Below are 24,965 nucleotides of genomic sequence, written 5' to 3' on the forward strand. Positions count from 1 at the left end.
TAGACCCTCGCTGGAGCAAGGCTCTAGGATGGCCAATCAGAGGAGAGGGGAGGGAAAGGGATGGAAGACTGGTCTGGGATCTGGAAGTAGGTGGGCAGGGAGGGGGAAAAGCACAGATGCACACAGAGCGCTGGAGCTAAATTAAAATTCAAAGCCCCCTGACATTATGGCAAAAGGGTTTGCAGCAACAGCAGAGCCCCAAACTCAGCATGGAAAACACCACAGGAAAGTGGCATGCAGCCACGCTCGCGGGGCTAGACCCTCTCTGGAGCAAGGCTCTAGGATGGCCAGTCAGGTGAGGAGGGAGGGATGGGAAGCTGGTCTGTGATCTGGAAGCTGGCAAGTAGGGAGGGGGAAGGCACAGAAATGAGCACAGAGAGGTGGAGCTAAATTTAAAAGCAAAAACCCCTGAACTCAGGTCAAATGGGTTCGCGTCGGCAATGGAGGCCCCAACTCACTGTGGAAATTGCCACAGGAAAGTGGTGTGCAGCAGCACTTGCAGGGCTAGACACTCGCTGGAGCAATGCTCTGGGATGGCCAATCAGGGGAGCGCGGAGAGATGGGACTCTGGTCTGTGATCCGGAAGCAGCGGGCGGGGAAGGGGAAAGTTACATAAATGCATACAGAGCATTGGAGCTAAATTTAAATTCAAAACCCACTAACATCAGGGCAAACAGGGTTGCAGCAGCAATGGAGGCCCCAACTCACTGTGGATATCGCCACAGGAAAGTGGTATGCAGCCACACTCTCCGGGCTAGACCCTCGCTGGAGCAAGGCTCTAGGATGGCCAATCAGGGGAGAGGGGAGGGAAAGGGATGGAAGGCTGGTCTGGGATCTGGAAGTAGGTGGGCAGGGAGGGGGAAAAGCACAGATGCACACACAGCGCTGGAGCTAAATTAAAATTCAAAGCCCCCTGACATTATGGCAAAAGGGTTTGCAGCAACAGCAGAGCCCCAAACTCAGCATGGAAAACACCACAGGAAAGTGGCATGCAGCCACGCTCGCGGGGCTAGACCCTCTCTGGAGCAAGGCTCTAGGATGGCCAGTCAGGTGAGGAGGGAGGGATGGGAAGCTGGTCTGTGATCTGGAAGCTGGCAAGTAGGGAGGGGGAAGGCACAGAAATGAGCACAGAGAGGTGGAGCTAAATTTAAAAGCAAAAACCCCTGAACTCAGGTCAAATGGGTTCGCGTCAGCAATGGAGGCCCCAACTCACTGTGGAAATTGCCACAGGAAAGTGGTATGCAGCTGCACTTGCCGGGCTAGAGCCTCGCTGGAGAAAGCCTCTAGGATGGCCAATCAGGGGAGAGGGGAGGGAAAGGGATGGAAGATTGGTCCTTGATCTGGAAGCTGGTGAGCAGGGAGGGGAAAGCACAGAAGCACACAGATTGCTGGAGCTAAATTAAAATTCAAACCCCCCTGACATCATGGCAAAAGGGTTTGCAGCAAAAGTGGAACTCCAAACTCAGCATGGAAATTGCCACAGGAAAGTGGTGTGCAGCCGCGCTTTCGGGGCTAGAGCCTCGCTGGTACAAGGCGCTAGGATGGGCAATCAAGGGAGGGGGAGGGATGGGAGGCTGGTTGGTTATCTGGAAGCGGGTGGGTGGAAGGGGAAAGCCATAGAAATGCACACGGAGCCCTGGAGCTTTAAACGCAAAACCCCCTGTAATCAGGGCAAATGGGGTTGCTGCAGCAATGGAGGACCAAACTCACCAGGGAAATCACCACAGGAAAGATCATGAAACATATGATGCCATCAGACAACCTCAGCACTCAATATCCTAAAAAATGAAAGGATTGCATGGAGTGGGCACTCAAGACCAGAGGCAGATGTCAAAAGAAACACCTCTGCAACACACAAATGACAATAGTGGGTTGGCAAGCACACCTGCTCAGTGTAATGTAACCTATTCAAGGTTACGCCATTCTAATGTAATGCAATCTATTCAAAAGTAAATTCATCTGTGTTGTTTTGGCATTCATGATGAAAAAGCAATAATGATGCTGACCATACGAAGTGGAATATTACATACAAAAACGAAGTAGGTATTGAGAAGCAGAGCCAATAGTAGCCTGAGAAATCCAACCTCCTAGGTCGCCACCTTTCTGAAGTACCACTTGCATAGCATTCAATGCCACCACAACTCCCTGTTCTCCTCTCCCCCACCTCTCCATGACTACCCCAAGGGACTCATCCCTCATAACTCCATCCTCAAACATAGCACTTCCTCCACTATCCCGCTCCTATATCATGCAATACCGTCCTGTCCCTGGTTCCTGTTTCTAACTCGCCTGCATTGTCTGGTCTTATGTCCACATCCTCTCACCCATTGTTAAGGACACTTGTCCGCCCCTCTGTAAATCAATGTTAACAAGTTTTGTAAGCATCTTTTGTGCCAAAAATGCATTGTTTTCCCTGTGATTTATCATGAAATAATAAAAAGATTAAAAGAATACATTCTCGTGCCAGGTGTTACTGACTCTGTGCTGTGGCAAAGAGGAGTGCCCTCTTGCACCCCTCCCATTAGCTAAAAAAAAAAGATGATAATGCAGAGAGTCATCTAATATTCACAACCTTGCAGTTGTGTCAGCTCACAATAGAGGCGTGGATTGGTTGCTAAGTGGGATCCGTTCGCGCGTCCAAGCTGGAGACCAGTCTGCAACAAACACATCATAAAAAGCAGCTTAGCCATAACTCCCCATAAAAGGCCACAGTGAAACTCTTAAGTGAAAAGGAAAGTGTTTATATATCATACAAACAAATCCAGATGGGAGCGCTGCGGAGCGCTGCGGAGCGCGGAAGTCATTGCGGAAGTACAGTTTTTCACCCGCACTGCGGCTATGGAGCGGTCTCTGTTGACACATCACTTAGAGGAAACAAAGTGGCAAGTTAGCACACTGGAAGAAGCACATCAAGTTAAGCAACAGAAGACATCTGAGAAAGCGAGAGCAAAATGTGTGTATTAGGAGACATTGAAGATGTTGCAGTGGGCATGGACTGCGGTAAGTGACCACTATAGGTCATGCTATGTTGTCAAGCATCTATACTGCACCCGTCATCACCGTAGTGGACGTGCAGTGCCTGGCCTTGCCCCTGGGAAGGCATATTGTGACCCCGCCAGGGTGTCTCCAGTCTTCAGTCTGTGGATGTGAGAGTCTAGGTTGTGGTAATAAGAGAGAGTTGGGTTTGGAGAGGTGGGTGAGTAGAAAAGCGGGGGTAGACAGTAATACGTGAGAGACACGAGGGAATAAGGCGATAGGTGTGGATTGCGGGAGTCGGGATGCGCGTCGTATAACTGCGGTTACTTACAGGTGTTTATGAGAAGTAGTCTAAGAAATGTGTAGCTCTGTGTAGGGTATGTAACTGTAGTGAGACGGCAATACCTACACCCGCTGGACATTGGCACGAGATAAAGTTGGTGATTGTTGTGTGATGGACTTGGGTGGTGCTCAACCAGGCTGTAGTGTTATGGAGGCTTTCATCAAGTCTTATTCCAAGAAAACACAATTGCCCCTGTATTAGTTAGTTGGTTTTTCCAAGCCAGCTGACAGAGAAGTCAGCCTGAAAGAGCTGGACATGTAAAGACGTAGGCTTATGCAAAACATGGGGTTAGAGGTGGAGTGGAGATAAGTGAACACGGTCGATTTATTCTGAGCGCTGTTCAGTATAATAGTCTGCGTATTATGAATTCATAATTCAACTTGGGGTAAGTGGTAAATGACACTATAGAGAAGGAGCCCTACGTCCTTTTAAGGGCGATTATGGGATGGTTTAGGAAATCCTATGTGGCTCATTAGCCTTTGGGACATCAGTCTAGATAACTAGTTCAGTCATCCCTTGATAGCTGTAGAGATGTTGTGCTCAAGGCTATTATGTAAGATTGCAGTATTATAGATGGGTATGGCCTGGTATGGCTGAGTCTGGTGGTAACGGTAGTGGGTCAAATAATTGAGCTCTTCGCTTGCAAGCTAGGGAGAAAGAGGGTTTGGTGAGGATCAATGGTTTTATCCATTCTTTCGCAGCTAAGTAGTTTACTGAGTAGTTACGAAACGATATGCTGTTCCGGCTGTCAATTTACACTATTGTAAAAAAATAAATTACTTCCGGTGGGAAGCAATTATAATTTTGTAGAAGGACATAGTTTGATATAAATGAGTAGTAATGACTGCACTAAATAGAGAATTATATTATTTAATATCCGTGCCCGGCAAATTTGCACGAGAGAAAGATGGAGCGTAGCAAGTGCTGTATACAAGGTCATAGTGGAGGAAGTTCCCTTCGCCGATCAGAGTCAGGGAGTGGATGAGTGTGTTCATATTCCCAGTGACATTGTTGGAAAGGTGTATATTATTTTATAGAGGGTCTGAAAGGGTCTGAAAGATCCTCATAGTTTATTTTAGTGAAATGTGGAACTACCAGCGTGAGTTGTCAAGAGGACCTAAATGTTCAGCAAGGGTTGCGTATTTTGAGGTTTTTAGTCAGGAATATTGAACCTGGGTCATGACTAGCCTGGATTGTGTTGAAGAGGGTTTTGCATGTGATTCTCCTCCCCACTCGGAGCTAGTGGGATGTAAGGCCTGTGAAATAACCAAGGTGGGGGTTCTTCTGCTATACACCGCGCAGGAACCTAGGTCAGTTCATCTGTTTATTTGTGCTCAATGAGTCTTTGAGTAACACGGGAAAAACAATGGCCCATCCAGCTCAGATCACTCTAACTGCCCACCACATACAACACCAACAATCCACATGACCCCATCACATTCATACAACAACCCAAAGTGGACACCAGACGTGGCAAAAATGAATACACCAGCAATCAACCTTTCTGGCCAGCAAAACCACAAACAGACACAAATGAAACAACCACTCACCACAACCATTGAGAGACAAATGAAATAGCAGATCGATAACCTCTCACTAGGCAACCAGATAATTTCTGGCACAAAACAGCCACGTGAGCAGTACACCTAAAATGGGACAAACCAAAGAAACGATGGAATACAAACACATTGGAAAGATGGGCAGCCTGCACAGCACACACACAGCTAACCATTTCAACGTAGACAACCAATGCCGTCCACTGGACACAGTAGATAACAGGTGCCTAACAGTGACCACGCCTCTACACACCGTTCAACAGCACTGAACAAAACAACCACACATGCCACTCACCATGACAGTGACTGTAATCAAGAGTCAAACTCCTGACTTTAACCAACAGTCTATATTGCCCACACGCCACACACCACCACTGTAATTAACAGTTAACTCACCTCCAACACTGTAATCAACAGTGAACACTCCTTGACAAACCCAACTGTAACCAACAGTCAAAACCCCAACATACCACCACCACTGTAATCAACAGTGAAAACTCCTTGATACACCCGACTGTAACCAACAGTCAAAACTCCAACACACCACCACCACTGTAATCAACAGTCAAAACTCCTTGACACACCAGACTGTAACCAACAGTCAAAACTCCAACACCACACCACGACTGTAATCAACAGTGAAAATGCCACCCTGCACACCACTGAGAACACGACAATACAAAACCATACAAACACACAAAAGATAAGTGTAAGGAACACTTTGAAAACAACTTTAAAATGCATGTCCAGCAAGATAATGTACAAAACCGGTGAGAACAACACCCCGCACCCTCATGTCCAAAGCTTGCCCCCAAGAAGAGACCAAAATTTACTGTCCCACCAGAGCTGATACATTTAGTAAATATCCCCCACTGAAAATAAACACAAAGTGACCCACGAGGAAAGTCCCCAAACCCAAAAGTCCAAAATTCTCCCCTAGAAAGGAAACATGAGTTAAACATGGCAATGCAAAACAATGAGTCACCACATGGCAACACTATAACAGCAATGGTAGGGCACCCGGGGGCCACAACACACATCCTTACCCAACACTCAAAGGCCCCAAACTACACCAGCCCATGAACTAACCCAGAGGCCACAACACTAACGCCACGGCACAAGGATTTATCGGCCTCCCCCATACACCTAACACCATGTTAATCTTCCGTTGCGAGCTCTTAGCTGAACATAAAAATCCCACAAATCAGGATCAAGTTCTCTCAAATTGTCAACCAAATAGGAACATCTTCCACAAAACTCCTCGCCCCTCAGCTCAACCACCGTACAGACAGACAGACAGTCAACTCATTTTTACCAGGGACCCTCCGGAGATACAGCACCTCTTCTGGTGTCCTTCCGGGCCAAACATCTCAAACAAATTCACCATGGCAACAGCCTCCATGGGAGCGGGCCACTGCCTCTTCTTCCCCCTTCTCCAGTCACTATCTACCATTGCCATACCAAGCCCTGCAACACACTGCCTTGCTGACTGCTCTCCGCCGAGAAAATTGCTGGCATAAAGAGAAGAAGCTCCCATGGAATGCACGTTGCATTCCAGAGCACAACTGCAGAGTTCCGCGCAATGCACCTGTGTCACATGTTCATGTGCTTGTGACATCACCACACTGCTTCCAGCCAAGGACAGAGACACATCTCCATCCCTCCCAACATCTCCGTCCAGACCATGCCTGCCCAACGACATGTCACTGTAACCACTGCCAACAATGAGTCTGGCCAAACACTCTTACATCCCTGGACAATGCAACTAGACCACCCGGCTCACAGGTTACAGGCAACGCCCAGGGAAAATGGACATCCAGAGCCACCTTGGGCACGGACTCAAACAGCTCTTGTCTTACGGAAATCTCTCCTGCTCCGCCTGGACACTGTAAAATGCACTCTTCTTCTCTGTTGCTCTGCCTGGACACAGCAAATGCACTCTTCTTCCTGTGCCGACCATCCACAGGATCACAATCATCCACAGCCCTGTAAGTCCTGCCAGTTCAGCTGGGACCACAGGCATGGAGGGACTGCACTCTTGACAGCCGCCACTGGCCCGAATGCGCAACAGGAGAACAGCCTAACGCAGATGCGGACAGCAATGCTCAACTCCTTGCACCGCCCACCCTGCAAGGTACATGTCGCTGATGGACTGCTGAATAGGAACCTTTCGGGAGAAGTGTCTGTCCCTTCCCTTCCTGTGCTACTCCACTGCCACAGCTCCTGGTCCAATAAGTCTTTGTGTAACACAGGAAAAACACTGGCCCAACCACACACCAGCTCAGATCACTCTAACTGTCCACCACATACATCATCATTCAAACAACACCAACAATCGGCATGACCCCATCACATTCCACTGACAGCCACTCCACTAGCAGCTAAACAGTAAGTAATGTACAGCGGGTACATTACTATAGGCTTGTGTGATGTGGCCTCTGGGGGCTATGCATAGACGCATGTGTGCTGTTGAATTTGGGACTCTTACAATCTGGATATAAAGTAGGTTGCAGCGCTTGGATAGAGACTGTTGGCGCAGTTCAGTATGGAGCTGATCATTGCAGTGATGGTGATATGTATCTGTGTGAATGCCAGAAAAGGTAAAAATCCCCTTAAGAATGTTCAAGTCTGCAAAGGCTTGTCTGGCCACTGCCTTGATTTGGTGTCCTGGGATAAGTTCTGCATCCATTATTATGCCCACATTCCTGACTTGCGGTATGTGCGAGAGGGTGGAGGGAGATTTAAATTGTAACTAGGTCCAGGAATAGGAATAGTGTGCCAGACAAGAACATTTCTATTGTTTCCATATTTAGTAGCAGATGATTGTGAGTCATCCAGTCATCATTTTTTAATGCAATCAAATATGTTAACTGGCAGAAAAGATGACGTGGCCAATTAGGTGAGCCATGAACCAAGATGGATGGCCATACAGTTCAAGCGCAATGTGCTTGTCTTGCTGGGAGACATGAGTTCTATACCCTAGTCCTTCCTCCTCCCAAAGCATGACAGGTTTAGTACTACATGTGGGGAGTAACAGTGACATCAATTATAACCATGCTTTGAAGCTGCTGGAATCTGGCATGAAGCGCTGTATGAATTACCAGATTATTGTTATTAGGATGCTGTTCGCTGTAATAACATTTATACAAGAATGCAAAGAAAAACGTTGAATTTAAAAACAAAATGTGAGCTGCAGCTGGCAGACATCATCTGAAAAAAACATGTGCCAGGAAATGTACGATATTAGCAGGGCACCTACAACCAACATATCTGTCCAAAGTAGCTGACAAGGCCCAAAATAAATCTTTCCAGTTAACAAAAAGTATTCAGTAGTCTTTTATTAAAGGGAGAACAGTCCAACCTGGGATGAAAAGCACAGCATTTCATGGGAGAGTGAAAACCAAATTGTGGCCTGCTTTGTGGCTGTTTTCTCCTTTGCATGATTGAGAATTAGCTCTGTATAAAGAGGCATGGAATATAAATATTTAACAGGAGTTTGATTGCAGAATTGTTGGATATAGCCAGCAGCTTTGGGCCTAGAGGTAAAATTGAAATTCCTCCCCCAACATCTACAAGACTCAAGGGTGCTTTCCCATGAGAAAAGTGTAAACGCAGGCTTTGAAGCTGAGCTATGAACTTTAAAACTCTACCTGGACCTTTTGTTCTCAGAAGCCAGGCCTTCCAGAGCAAAAAACAATGCTACTCATTAGCAACCCCATTTGTTATTGAGCCTAACCAAAGAGCCCTACAACAAATAGATTCTGAATAGTGCTCTCCTCTCAAATAATCAAATCTTCCCATCAGCTAGGAGAATGAAATTCGCACCTTCTGATGCTTGGTGTCTGTCATGATCTCTGCTTCCAAAAGGTCAGGGTTTTCCCAACTCCCTTGGAAGCAGATCCATAACCCAGGTTCCGAGTGCCAACCAGTCCCAATTGGGACCTTTTGGACCCAGTCCTGGCGCCAGTGGCACCAGACTCATAAATATGCCCAGTCCCAGCGCTGGAAGCGCCGGGCTCATAATGCTTGGGTGGACTTACCTGCAGCAGACCATGCTGCTTACTTGCCTGCCAGTTGAGCCTCTGATCCTCTTCTGTTTGGAACTACTTTTCCTGTTGGGTGGGGCAGGAGCCACTCCCTAGATTCAGAACACTGGAACTCTTCTGGAAAGCAGGAACTCTTTTCTTACCTAGGCGTGGCTGTGGAAGGAGACACCTAAGCACTACAGGAGGCTATTTAAACCACACCCGATGGATGAATCTTGCTTTGCGTTATTCTGCATCCTCTGCAGTAGAACGCTCATCGTGTCTTCTGCATCTGATCCTGGGCCTAAGGAAAAAGGCTTACCATCCTGAATCCAGTCTTCAGCAACACCTACAAAGACAAGAAAGAACAGGTTAGCATTACGGTCTTCAGTGACAGCTCTTCACTTACCTGGTCCATCGGCTGTCACCAACGCCTCGCGCTGCATTCCGGCATCTGAAAGACAAAGGCTTACCTACTCTTCGTGCGCTCCGGAGGTCTTCACACTGCATTCCGGCATCTGAAAGACAAAAGCTTACCAACTCTTCGCACGCTCCGGAGGCCTTCGGCGCTGCATCCCGCATCTGAAAGACAAAACAAGGTGCGTTTAAAGACATTGGGGAACTTTAATACTCACGTGCCATTACTCCTTTCCACATCTAACCCAGTGGGTGTTCCGGCACCCTGCAGCCGCTCCGAACTTGTACCTGCAAAATAAAAAGACAGTTAGAGCGCATCGTGAAGCAGACAACAAGCGCTTACTTACGTGCTTCCAGGCGCTTCTATTCATCACACGGGCTCCATCTTCAACTCACTTCAGCCCGTCATCCGCCATCGCCGGAACCCTGCAAAACAAGAAACATCATTACTAAAGACTTTAAAGACATTAGAATTACTCGAAACTTACCGTTCGTGCAGTAAACGACGGACAGCAGTCCTCTGAAGTCAAGAGGCCTGCTCCCCTTATCCAGTGAAGAAACTGGTTACAGCACCCTGCCCCGAGGCAGATGGAGAGCACGGCGTTCACTTACCTAAGGTGAGAGCGTTAACCTTTGGGGTTCTACAGGAGAAGAGAAAGGGAAGAAGAGAGAGACATTCAATAACCCAGTTCCTTAATCCCATATTTTCTATCTGCAGACATCTTACCCTTCGAGTCAGACATACAGTGCACAGAGGTCCAGCCCAAAGAGCCAGCCATGTGTTACACATCACCTTTGAAGATACGGTATACGCCCAGTCAAGACCGGCGCCTCTACGGGAATCAGGTGAGCGTTACAGTGTCAGACACAAGGGAAAGGCAGATACTGGAATCACTCGAGGGGTGAGTCTGGGTCATAAATGGCCCTTGCTAGCTATGTGCTTCAAATAGCTTTCTGTAATGGGTCCCCTGGCAACTGCATTCTCAGGAATCATAATGGCCAGCTCTAAGCTTCAAAGGGGATGACACTGGATGTTCTGGTGCCAGGCAGAGGATGGTATGCATTTCATATTGTGATTAATCCCATTATATTTCAAGAGAGATGTACTGCTTACATTTTACATATGCAATCATGTTTCTGTTTATAACTTTTGCAGAACATTTCATAGAAGTTTACTTTTTTTTAATTGTTCAGGGTGAAACGCTCTCTCAGCTGATTATAAAGCAATAATTTTGATTGTTTTTTAATTATGCAAATGTGATGAATGCGCAGAAACACTGTACGTCACTGATTCATATATCCTAGAGTCCATTCCGCTGAGCCTGTTATTCTGAGATGTGAAATTAATGTTTGTGTGAAAGCATCGAAGGGCAAGATCAACACATCCTTCACACATATCAAATGTCATGCTGAAATCAGACTAACGCCATTGGATTTATCTAAGTGAGTGCAACCTGATGAACGGAATAGTAACATGAATCACATGGGAGGAACATGCAGTTTCAGAAAATTACAATTGTTTAATGTAGAAATCTCCAAGATGACTTCACATTAAATGGGAAGGAAACTATGTGTAGAAGTTACTCCCATTAGAATGCCCATTTAATTAATATGCATGATGAGTATGAAGAGGATGGTAGGATGTGATGTCACTTTTGAAACATTATCCAATCACATGCACTGGCCAATTAGGTTAGAGAAATTATACCCACCTCTAAAGGGAGTGGTTTTCTAAAAAGTCCAAACCCATTTCTGGGGACTCACTTGCTCACTCACTGACTGGGATGGACTGACTGACAGTCTTATGTATAGAAGGAGAATTAACAACAACAGAAAGGAGTATGGAGTAGATTGTTTTCCCTTTGGATCATTTTTTGGATTACTGGCAGTACAAAGAATGAGAGTCCTATCTGGAGTTAAAGCCACAGGCGTTCTACGTGATAAAGATAGCAGACAGCAGGCCCCATACATAATGGGGGGGACCAGGCTGTGGAGGGAAGCCCTTTCTTACTGACTGATCCCAACCTTTTCTTAGTCGGGGAGAATTTAACCAGTCTTTAAGAGGGTGCCACCTGTCTGTGAGACAACCAGCAGGCCTTCTCAGCCATGGAGGGCACCAGCTCCCAAGTTTGCCCGCCTTGTCCTACTCTGGACCGAGTGGCGTTGGCTCAAATCTGGGGCTGCTGCGGACCTGGAACCTATGTCTTCTCTTCACTACATTTATGATTCCTTGCTTCTCGCAGCTAAACAGCAGTACTTTAACATCCTTTTTGCTTCACTTTCTTCACAACCATGTCATCTCTTCCAAACTCTAAACTGTATTCTTTCCCCTTCCCTCCTGCCTCTGCCTCTCTGTCTTCTCTCTCAGCGCTAGACTTTGCCAACAATTTATTATCAAAAATCCCTCTTCCCTGCTCCTCTCTTTCTGATGCCTCCCGTTCCCATCCCAGCTCCACCCAATCTGTTGCCTCTCTCCTCACACCGAGTCATCATTTCACCTATTCTCTGATTATTATATTTCCTCTGCTCTCTCTAAGACCTGCCCAACCTCTTCTCCTGGTGATCCTCTTCCCTATTCGTTAATCCCTGCTATTTATCATACTTTCTCTTCTTGCTGTCCTCTTCAATTCTTCCCTCTCGTCGTCTTCCTTCAAGCATGTCTCAATCCTCCATATTCTTAAAAATTCTGCACTTGATCCTTCTCTTCTGTCTAGCTTTCACCCTAATTCTCTCCTCCATATCTCTCTAAACCACTGCAGCATATTGCATACTCTTACGTGTCATCCTTTGTCAAATTAAAGTCACGTCTATATCCCTTTCAATCCCTTTCAATCTGGCTTCCACGCATGCCACTTCACTGAAACTGCTCTTCTTACTGTCTCTGACTCGGTTTTCATCTCACTATTCTAAACTTTCCTCTCCCATTGTTCTTCTTGATTTGTCAGCCGTGTTTGACACAGTTGGTTTTCGTAACTCTGTCCTTAGCTGGTTCCATTCTTATCTCTCTGGCCTAACCTTCTCAGTCACTTCTCTCCTATCTTCCCCCCTCACATGATATTCCCCAAGGTTCAGTCCTTGGCCCTCTCCCCATGGTCCCATCATTTCTTCCTTTGCCTTTTCTATCATCTTTACACAAACTACTTGTATTTTTCTTCCTTTTCTGATTCCATCCATTCCACTTTGTCGGCATGGTTCCTCGCAATCCAAACCTGGATGTCCTCCCACTATTTGCACCTCAATCGCTCCTCAACTGATGATCTCTTTTTCCTGCTTCCACCATTCCTGCTCCTCCTCTGCTCTGTGCTTATTTTCCTGCTACTTCCCTCCCCATTTCCACCTCCATTTGTAATCTGGGATCATTTTCAACTCCTCGCTTTCTTTCTCTTTTCACATGTTTTCTATCTCCTGCTCTTGGCACTTCCTAATATTTAATATCCAGAGGGCTTGTCGGCTTCCAATCTTTTCTGCATCTAAACTTCTCTTCTTCAGTTTGCTCTTGACTATTGTACTGTTCTTCTTTACTCCTTGGCCTCCCCACCTACCAGCTTGCCCCTCTCCATTCTATCTATCACTCTTTGAGTTGTGTCCTGTGCACTCTTTCTCCTTATGACTCCATTACCTCTGATTTGCTCTCTCTCCAGTGGCTACCATTCAATGCTATTTTCTCTTTAACGTTCCCTGTATCTTCTTTAAAGGTCTCCACGGTCTCGCCCATCCATATCTCTCTTCTCTGATCTCTTTTAACTCCCCTTCTCTCTCCCTTTGCTTGTACTTTCTTTTAGTTATCCCTCGTCTCTCTTGTAGCTCCTTTGACTTTTGTTCCTTCTCTCTACTTGTATCTAAACACCAGAATACACTTCATCTCCCTTTTTGTGCCCTCTAATCTTTTTCTCTCTTTAAATCTCACATCAAAGCCCATCTTCTCTCAATTGTATCTGTTTGATTGACATGGTGAAAACTTTTGCACCATTGTTGATGTTTCTGTGAAGTGCTTAGGAGTTAAGCGCTTTACAAATACTATAAAATACAAATACAAAAGAAACTCTGATGTACATATAAAGCACATTAATGCAATAGAAACACCACTGCAGGGGATCTAGCAAACATACATATTAAACATACATTTTCATTTTGCAAGCGATTTGCATATGGGAATTTTACATAGTTTGTCTTTGAAATAACAGTTTTCTGGTATGCTGCTTGAGATGCTCACATATCTGTTGAGTAAGGGGGGTATCTATTTTCAATAAAGAAGAATCAGAGAGACCTAAATAGGGAGGGATTTTCTGCATTAATTTGGTTTTCTATAAAATGGATGTGCACTCAGGGTCAATTAAATGTACATATGAAGACGCATGTGCTTTAAAAAGCCTACTTTCAAGTTAATGCTGTTTGGAGTATTCAAGGGAGCAGTGTGTTTGTCATTCTTCATTGTGGTAACCATTGACATTGGGATTTTATAGATGCACAGTGTGTTTATCTTTAAATTGATTTATTTCTATTTCATTAATAAATAGACCTTCAGTGGAACTCTGCTTGTTTCAAGTCCCGAAAGGGGAGAGAACCTGCAGGGAATCAATATCGTTAAACTGGGGGTCACATGGTGTGCACCTGATTTGGGGTGCGAGGAGAATTCCCATGAACTAGTTGTCATCTGGTTAAAGAATACCTTCATGGTGCTTGACTGTCTCCACTCAATTATTGCATTCTTGCATAATCTCACTTGTTCACGTACCTTCACCCAGTCATCGGCCAACACCTTCTGCTGAATAAAGTCTGCCATTATCAATGTGGCTCTTTCATCAAGAACCCTAATGCATCCAAAACTCAAAGTGAAATCGGCGATGACTGCAGAAGATGACGATCACAACATGTTTCTTCTTTTACTCAGCCTCCAGTTTATTAACACGTTGAGACAAATACTAATGATTACTAAATTGCCTGCTACGTAAAATTCTCACTCTCATTTTAATACACTTAATCCCTTATACATCTCCATTCCTTCAAATGCAAATGCCCCCGTATGTGCTAAACCAGCCCATGTTGGGATGTGACGTCACCAAGCATTGTCATTGATACCTGACTTTGCATTGTGTAAGAGTGATTACAGGACAGCTACCAAACAGCACATATCTGCCTTAACAGCTTCCTTGAGCCGTCATTCAGTTGTGATTTGCCGTTAGGTGGCAATATGAGGTAGGGATTAAGCAGGTTAAACCCAGCATATGCAAAACTAGCTCTACTGTTGGACCTTTGTGTTTGTACATCACAGGTGAATGCCACTTCCAGTGGCAGCCGTTTCAGACACATCAGCAGCATAACATGTGTGATCATATGCTGAAGTGGCATACTGTGCTAAATACCACATATTCAGCGACATTACAAGCATGCAGTGGTGTACAAATGTGGTTTTGATGGAATTACTAACACTTTTATGCACCACAATACCACAGGTTTATCGGTCATGCAGAAGAGATGCATCCAGCACTTAGCTAGAGGCCTTTTCACTAAATTAGCACAACAGAAAATGATGATTTACTGCAGCAGAATTACCACCCATGGTAATACCTCTAAAATGGTACTGTTATATGTATAGGTACACACACGTTTCACTTATTTCATTACTTTTAGTGAAATTATCGTATACACTGAACACATTTATTGGGCTGGGAGAATCTAGGGGTCTAACCTCCAATCCTTAATACAGGGTTTGGTCTCCCACAGTGTACCACAAGCTGCCAATTAGCTTTTTTTTACAATTGTATTTGTGTATATATTCAATCTTTGATATCTAGACAATTCATCTAAACCCATTGCATATAATACCATTCCATCAAATTTTTTCCATCTAAAAAATGTCCATCTAATGCAGGGGTGCACAACTGATTTTGACAGAGGGCCGAAAGTACCTTACATGAGGGCTATAGTGGGCTGAAAAGTAAATGTGGGTGGGGCGGTAGGCGGGGCGTGGCAGGAGGCTTTTTAAACCCCCAATTTGTACTAAACACATGGAAAAAGAATGTTTTTGAGGGGTAACGATTTTTATTTGCATTTCAAACTTACATTTTGTACTACACATTTTCCATTGTTATAATTTATTTTTATTTAGTTATTGTATCTCGCCTGTTTAATTAACTTATATATATTTTATTGACCCTAGATTGGACATGCTGTTATTTTGGACTGCTACAGTTTGCTATTTGAGTTGCCCAAGAGGAGTATGGCCTTCGTTGAGTCAGGTTTCCTCAAAAAGCCAAAGATGAACATCTCCTAACTGTGCCTGTTTTAGCTTTATTATTGGGTTCACTCTTGGAGTGCAACACTATGCCCCATGGCCCCCTCACCCCCAACCAAACACTATGCCCCATGTCCCTCCCCCCCAACCAAACACTATGCCCCATGGCCCCCTTACACCCAACCAAACACAATGCCCTATGGTCCCCTCACCCCCAACCAAACATTATGCCCCATGTCCCTCACCCCCAACCAAACACTATGCCCCAGGCCCCCTTACCCCCAACCAAACACTATGCCCCATGGCCCCCTCACACCCAACCAAACACTATGCCCCATGGCCCCCTTACACCCAACCAAACACTATGCCCCATGGCCCCCTCACCCCCAACCAACCACTATGCCCCATGGCCCCCTCACCCCCAACCAAACACTATGCCCCATGGCACCCTCACCCCCAACCAAACACTATGCCCCATGGTCCCCTCACCCCCAACCAAACACTATGCCCCATGTCCCTCACCCCCAACCAAACACTATGCCCCATGGCCCCCTTACACCCAACCAAACATTATGCCCCATGGCACCCTCACCCCCAACCAAACACTATGCCCCATGGCCCTCTCACCCCCAACCAAACACTATGCCCCATGACCCCCTCACACCCAACCAAACACTATGCCCCATGGCACCCTCACCCCCAACCAAACACTATGCCCCATGGCCTCCTCACCCCCAACAAAACCCCCCACCCCATGGCCCCCTCACCCCCAACCAAACCCCCCACCCCCCAAATCAGCACACACAAACCAACACCAATACAGACCCAAACCCCCACCCCCCAACTCAGCACACACACAAACATGCACCCAAAAGACCCGAACCCCCCACCCCCCCAACTCCAAACCCCCCAACTCAGCACACACACTCTCAAGCATGCACCCATACAGACCCAAACCCCCCACCCTCCAACTCAGCAGACACACAAACATGCACCGATACAGACCCGAACCCGCCACCCCCCCAAATCAGCACACTCTCAAACAAGCACCCATACAGACCCGAACCCCTACCCCCAACTCAGCACACACACAAACATGCACCCATAAAGACCCGAACCCCCCACCCCCCCAACTCAGCACACACACTCTCAAGCATGCATCCATACAGACCCGAACCCTCCACCCCCCAACTCAGCACACACACAAACATGCACCCATACAGACCCGAACCCCCCACCCCCCCAAATCAGCACACTCTCAAACAAGCACCCATACAGACCCGAACCCCCACCCCCCAACTCAGCACACACACAAACATGAACCCATAAAGACCACAACCCCCCACCACCCCACAACTCAGCACACACACTCTCAAGCATGCACCCATATAGACCCAAACCCCCCACCCCCAACTCAGCACACACACAAACATGCACCCATACAGACCCGAACTCCCGCCCCCAACTCAGCACACAAAAAACATTAATATCAAAACATTCATACACATCCGACAACCCCCCACCCCCGCATCTCAACATACACACAAAATACATTCAAATCCAAACATTCATACACATCCGACACCCCCCCACCCCTGCATCTCAACATACACACAAAATACATTAAAATACAAACATTCATACACATCCGAAACACCCCCCCCACCCCCGCATCTCAACATACACACAAAATACATTCAAATCCAAACATTCATACACATCCGACACACCCCCCCACCCCCGCATCTCAACATACACGCAAAATACATTCAAATACAAACATCCAACACACCCCCCACCCCCGCATCTCAACATACACACAAAATACATTAAAATCCAAACATTCATACACATCCAAAACACCCCCCTCACCTCCGCATCTCAACATACACACAAAATACATTCAAATCCAAACATTCATACACATCCGACACACCCCCCCACCCCCGCATCTCAACATACACACAAAATACATTAAAATCCAAACATTCATACACATCCGACACCCCCTCAACCCCCGCATCTCAACATACATACAAAATACATTCAAATCCAAACATTCATACACATCCGACACACCCCTCCACCCCACCATCGCAACATACACACAAAATACATTCAAATCCAAACATTCATACACATCCGACACACCCCCCCACCCCCGCATCTCAACATACACACAAAATACATTCAAATCCAAACATTCATACACATCCGACACCCCCTCCACCCCCGCATCTCAACATGCATACAAAATACATTCAAATCCAAACATTCATACACATCCGACACCCCCCCCACCCCCCCATCGCAACATACACACAAAATACATTAAAATCCAAACATTCATGCACATCCGACACGCCCCCCCACCCCCCCCCCCATCGCAACATACACACACAAACATAAAGCAAAACAAACCCGACACACAAACACAAACAGACCACTTACCGGAGACGTGCTGGAAGGCAGGTAAGCGGCAGGTAAGCTGGAACGCTGGAATCGTACTACGGCTGGCATGGTCCAAGGCTGAAATTCCTTCTGGCATCAAGCCTTATGGACCAGGCCACCCCTAGTGCTGGCCCAAAAGGCTAGAAAAGAAAAGAAAAAAGACCCCCCAAAAGAAGAAAAAAAAATAAAATAATGCATTAGATGGACTTTTTTTGATGGAAAAATTTCAAAGGAATGACATTAGATGCCATGGTTTTAGATGAAATGACCATAAACCCAATCTTTCATCGTACTGCCCTTTAACTGACTGATAAGTCCAATTCATTTATCTTGCTAACAATAACGTTTATTCATATACATATTGCAACATGGTCAAGATTCTGTTTCAAATTAAATCCTGTCTTTTTTTTAGACTTTTTCAAATCCACTTTCCAAAAATCAAATGTTCTATATTTTTGAATGATCACACTACTACTCAGTACATAAACATTTGCATTTTAGTGTGAATTGTCACAAATCCAAATGGTATCTGTATTCTTCTCTTCTTCAGGGGAGATGCCAATTGAATTATCTAAGGATTATCTAAGGGTGAATTAAATCAAAATTAGAAATATCTCATTAATGAGAGAAGTGTCTATAATGTACCCTCGTTTTTAGAATTATTAACCTCTTAATTACTATGAGGATTCGCTAGCAAAAGTATTTGTATATTGAGGATAATCTTAAATCTGAAAATTCTCAAATCCGGAATTAGAGGAGACAACATTCTTGTAGTCATCATGTTCTAATGTGATAAAAAATAACACTCAGTTATCCTCAATATATCCATTCAATAATTAGTGAACAGTAAACAATGTGCCAAAGGTGCTTACTGTTTTGCCTTGGGAAACGTCTTGAGCTGTGTCTTAATAAGTTAACCTAAATCAAGATAAAACATCAATAAAAATATGTTCTTCCTCTATTCTGGTTTATTAAGAATCTGTTATGCCAATTTTACATTTTGGTTATAGATTGAGAGCATTTCAATGGAGTCTGCATGTCCTATGTGGCAAAGCAACCTCCTTTGCTGATGTTTCCCTCTTAAATATCTTTTTGTGCTATGTAATTACACCAGATTTTTTTTGATAATTACGACATCAGGAGAAGTCCAAAACTTTAGTGTGTTAATGTAATATCGTTCAAATATGGACGCCATTTTGAAGTGTATAATAAAGCTTCTTTAACTACTGATTTTAAAGGACGTAATATTCACTGCTCTTCTTATATGTCGGTATGCACCCTCATAATCTCACATAACGTTTAATTCACCTGGGAATAATGTGTGTCCTGTTAGAACCATGCTCCAATTTTGTATATCATTTTAAAATGTATTTGTTACTTATCCAAAGAAGAGGTATAGCTCCCTCAAACCGATCAACCTTAATAGAGTTACCCAGGTTCTTTCTACTTAACATGCCAGTTCACTGATGTTGTATAATCGATTTAAATAGGAAATATTCTCTTTCTTAAATTTACCTTAAATTAGGAAACTGGAAGCATAAAACATGGGTCATTTTGAAAGGGTGTCAATTCCTACACATATTTACATTCTTAATGCATTTATAAATGATCCCAAATCATTATCATTACAGAAAACATGTTATATCACAATCTTGATTTTATACTCTTGGTGACAATGGGCCCGATTCATGGAATTTTGTGCATGCTTCATTGTGACTTTGCACTGCTGAAAAGTGACTTTGCACTGCCGACACAAACCCTGATTCATGGAACTGTGCAAAGTGTACTTTTGCTCTGCAAAGTCAGTGCAAAGTCATTTTTTACTGCAAAAATGACTTTGTACTGACTTTGTAGAGCAAAAATACACTTTGCACGGTTCCATGAATATGGGTTTGTGGCAGCAGTGCAAAGCCACTTTTCAGCAGTGCAAAGTCACTTTGAACCATGCAAGAAATTCCATGAATCGGGCCCAATGAGTCTAGCCTCTTTATCCAAAACCCTTCTCTCTGTAGCAATTTTTGATTTAAATTACCTCCTCTCATTGATGCTGATACTTGTTCCAAAATAATAAAACGTAACCGTGCTATTGAATGACCTTTTTCCCAAAAATGTACTGTGATCAGAGATGTAGTATTATTAGATTTTATCTTCCATTTGTGCCCGCACCAGCTTACCATTCTTGAGGTCATCCCAACAAAAAACGAACCACGCAGACATTTAGGCCCTAATTCACAGACAGGGTAATTCATGGAATAAATGTGTGCCGAAAAGGGGAGCGCAAGTGTGAAAATCGCAGCGCACGCGTACTAAAGCCACGCATGCAGCCGTTCATCGATTCATGGAATGCCCTGCGTGTGTAAAACCTGGGATGTGCGGCAAATCCGTGGGTGGCGCACGCGGACACACACTCCCTCTCTGCGCTGCTCGCTTGCGCTGCCTCTGCGCTAAAATCTATGAATTACCCTCAGAGTGTTTTCCAATGGGATTTTGCCATTATAAAATGCTTCTGGGAATTTGGCCTTTGTACCGTAGATCACATTTTTAGCATCATATGTCAGAGGGTGGTGGAGTTAAATGTTCTTCCCAGTGCATGGATCTTGGATTATGTTGCCAGCTATTACATTGTGCAATTCAATTGCAATTCAGGAGAAGCTTTGGACTTCTCCTGATGACGTAATTCTAAGGACACATCGGGTGTAATGGCATAGCACAGGTATTTATGAAGGAAACTACAGCAAGGTGGGTTGCTTTGCTTTACCGAGTATGGCACGTAGACTCCATTGAAATGCTGATAATCTATAACCAAAAGGTAACTTGAAAAGTATTAGTTGTCCAGGGCCAGCATAAGAATGTTAAACGGACATGAGCCGCCAAAACAAGTTTCAAATAAAAAATCATTGAGTATGGTATTTGGTAACGCAGCAGTTAGAGTGAAGGACGACGAAACGCGTGGGCTTCTCCTGGTGAAGTGCCAGGCCCTTCTGGCAAAGGGACACTGTAAAACGCCGCAAGGCTAGCTAGAGTTCCTGAATGTTGCAAAATGGGATGAAAACGCGTTTATGAGCATGCAGACTCTCCCTTCCGGTTTCCGGCCCAGCTTCATCGACGGGTGCCTTCCAGAAGTGCACAATCAGGACGGAATCCAACTGGTCTTGGCCAGGGGCAAAACTGAGGGAGATTCCACAGGAATCCATTCGTTGTGTGCCTGCTTGAAAACCTCTTGCAGGCGAACAATGAAACGCCCTGGCGGGAAAAAGCAGGAATGCTCTGCAGAAATCCCATCTCCGCTCCATGCCCCTCCTCCAGCTTGTCACTGCTGCAAAATGCGGCAGAGCGGGAAATGGAGGGAGAAAAACAATACGCCTTCGCAATAACCGTCTATTTACCTTAAAGTGGGGCCTTATTTGTTTTATGCCTGCAAGGCAATCTCAAGCAGGCGTAAAATGCAGTGCTGTCTAAGACAGAGGATAAAGGGATGGCAGAGGTGCAAACTCTGCTTCGGGCCCCTTCTCTGCCTTGGAAGAGGTCACAAAGTGGTGGAGTGGTAAAGCAAGGCGTAACCGCATTACACCTTGCATTTATTCCTGGTTTTACTACTCTGCCTAATTTAAAATGACTCCCCGTTTGTTTTACTCCTGCATGAAAATCTCATGCAGGCGTAAAATGTGGTGCTCTTCCAAGACAGAGGAGGAAAGCAGAGCGGAGATGCAAACTCTTCTTCAAGCTTCTGCAGCACCTTGGAAAGAGGCCTTGATTGTACGCTTTCATGGTGCACTCCACTCATTTTAAAATGAGCCCCTCAGTGTGACTTTTGGAATGATTTGATATAGCTTAATTGGAACAGTCATCGGAATGGAGAGTGTGGGACATCCAATCAGATTGCTCACTGTGGAGTCTGAAACTACTGGTAAAGGCCCCTCTGTAATCAATTTCAGAAATGCAGTCCGTTGAAAGAATGGACAATGAGCAGCGCTGCACGTGCTGGTAGGAAGTGCATGCTACTTTATTTGAGGACTGAGGAACACTTCAGTCAATATTATTGACATTAATATTGGGAGTCTGCGGTCCCCTTGCCAACTGAAATGGCATATGTATTAGTGTAATGTGCAATCTATCTAGGTAACTATCAAATTAAGCAACTATGGATATCTTCACTAGATAGGCATTGGCTGCACAAGGCAGTACCAACAAACCTTGTTCTGAGCTGGTGGCAATATCAGAGGACAGGACAAGCCCGAAACTCTGAAACCTGCCATCAGAATTTCGGGGCTTTGCAAAGGGGATTTGGGTGCATTTAATAAACCTGGCAGACTGTAAACCCACACACTCTCCATGCCAATTCTAAATCCCCAAAGCTAAGGCTGATTACTACACCGCAACAATAACTAAAGGCAGCACTCTTTCAGGCGATCAAACGACACACTAACCCCCTACACCCACTTTCCATTGACAAATCAAGAAGCAAATCACTTCTTTACACAAGGAAACCAACATCAGACATCACATTCAGAAGTATATACACAGGCAAGCCCTGCGCCCCCTACTTCCTGGGCATACATTCTGACATTGTTCCATTGGTACTGGACCATCATCTTCCTCAAAGCCACATCTTATGACAATGGCATTCACACTCAGCCATCCCTCACACCAGCAGCTCCCCTCCCCTTCCACAGCATCATGTGATGCTAGTTCAATCAGAATGGATAATAAGGAACGTGTGCATCCACACTGCAGCATATTGGACATTAGCGGCGGAGTGCTTATACATACACTAAAGTAAGTCTGGGGAAAATTCAATGACTTGTTATAATTTGAATTGGTGTTATTTTATTTATTTATTTCTCTTTCTTGGTTTGTTGCTTCTCGGGGTGGGGGGAGATGTGATCTGTTGATGTATTATAGGTTTGTGATGTTTCCTGTTCTCTTTTACATGATCTTATAATTGAATAATATGCTTCTTGTTTTGTTTGTAAATTATAAATAAATAATAACAAATACATACACTAAATAGCGAGTCAGTTCATGTGTGCCTCTTCTTGGTGTAGGTTAGACCATCACTCACAAGCATGCAGATGGTTTGTCAAAGGACTGCACAACACCACCCTTCTAGTGAGGGCAAGTGTAAAGATGCTCATGCAGGGTAACAAAGGCTAAATGTCAGTAGTTTTCATAAATATGGGTGCATGTATACTTGCCACTGTAAAAGATGAACATGGCATCTAGTGCATACCCGCAAATATACAAATACATCTCTTGCCGCGTGTAACTAAATATCAAGGACACGGTCCAGTCCTGTCACAGTTAATTGGGCCTTCATGAACACATTAATACACATTAGCCAGTCCCCAAAATACCGCAGGACAGCCTAGCAGCACAGGCTCACTGGCCATTGGATAGCGTAGGTCAAATGACGAGGAAGCTTCTCTGCACTTTGGGACCTCTGTTTTCCCTAGATTGTGCTCTCAGGGAAAGGGCTGCAGAGGGCTCTAGGTCAAAAGGGAAGACAATAAGAGGTGCCCAAAATGTGACATATCAAGTTGCCCGAGTTTTTTAAGTATTAATCCATGCATTTAAGATCAGGGGCAATCATACTCTCATAAAGGCAAGCAGGACCTTTGCTCAGGAAGCCTCCGAGGAGAATCCAACCCAGCATGAGATTATTGTGGAAGAACGGGTAGCGAGTCCACATGTTAGAACCAATTTTCCACCACACAAAATTCAAAAACAGATTGACATTGGGATAGTGCTAAAGTGTGTGTCATAGGGAATTGGATTGTGACTGGCATGACCAACAGAGAAATAAATAAATAGGTTCCTCTTTCCATCAGCGGCTGAGAATGAATGGCATGCATAAAGGTCTATGCAGCATTCTCACGAGTAGCTAATTAATTTGTGCAGAATTTGAAATTTAGTTAAAAATCTCCCACACTAATTTCCAAGGAAAGTGTGCATTAGTTCAAAAATGTTGCATCTCCCACCAGAAAATAGTTTATAATTGTTTCTTTATAACGTGCTTGATACCGGAGAGGTTTCTAAGTGTGGACCAGGGATTCGAACCTGTGTTGCTCTGTGTCATTTTACTCTACGTCATTTCGCTTCCAAGACAAGCGGATTGTCCCTGAGCTATCCTCTCAGCCCAATCACTCCCCTGATACATGCACTCCCATTATCTCAGAACAACCAATCATGGTGGCAATGCTTGGTAGATTAGACCTTTAAATGACTGACATAGAGGAGAAACTAGAAAGAGCTGACATGGAAGTGAAAACATTTAATGACATGATCTCCCACACCTGACACCACACCGATTCCCCCAGCAAAGGATCACTGAAAGTTCCACTGACAGCTCTTCCTGAGGCCGGAAGTATAATCGAGAATTATGGCATCTGACTCTCTCTATTTCCAATGGGATTTTCCTGTGACTATGATAATGGAGTCTTGGAGTCTTTTTGTAGGACTGTGACCGGCCAATTGATAGGGAACATAATTAATTATTAAAGGATTATTTGAGAGACAGTTATCTTTATGGAGACAAGTTTGTCCTACTACAACAAAAGAGAGGGTGCCAAAACCTAGTAACAGACTATTGGTTTAAGTTTCAGGAAAATGAATGAAACATGAAACCAGTGTAACGCAATGGGTCTTCCTCTGTCATTGCTGGAACGTTCAGTGATGCACAATATCAATTACATTTAAGTAGAATAATGGTTTATTATGTATTTATTCAATAAAAGTGTTTTACTGTAACATTTCTTTTTTTGAAAAATATGAATGTATTTTTCTTAAACTCTTTCATATAAAACAACACACATCCCACTGTGCCTTCTGATACTTATCTTGTATCAATGAAGTCTTGAACATAGGGTATTCAAACCTGTAGACTATCAGAATACACACTACTTCTCGTTACTCAAAAACCAGTTCTGATTTCTGCAGTATTTTAATGCAATTTAACGTATTAT

The sequence above is a fragment of the Ambystoma mexicanum genome, chromosome 2q (genome assembly GCF_040938575.1).
Source record: "Ambystoma mexicanum isolate Mex_15411 chromosome 2q, UKY_AmexF1_1, whole genome shotgun sequence".
Classification (NCBI taxonomy): domain Eukaryota; kingdom Metazoa; phylum Chordata; class Amphibia; order Caudata; family Ambystomatidae; genus Ambystoma; species Ambystoma mexicanum.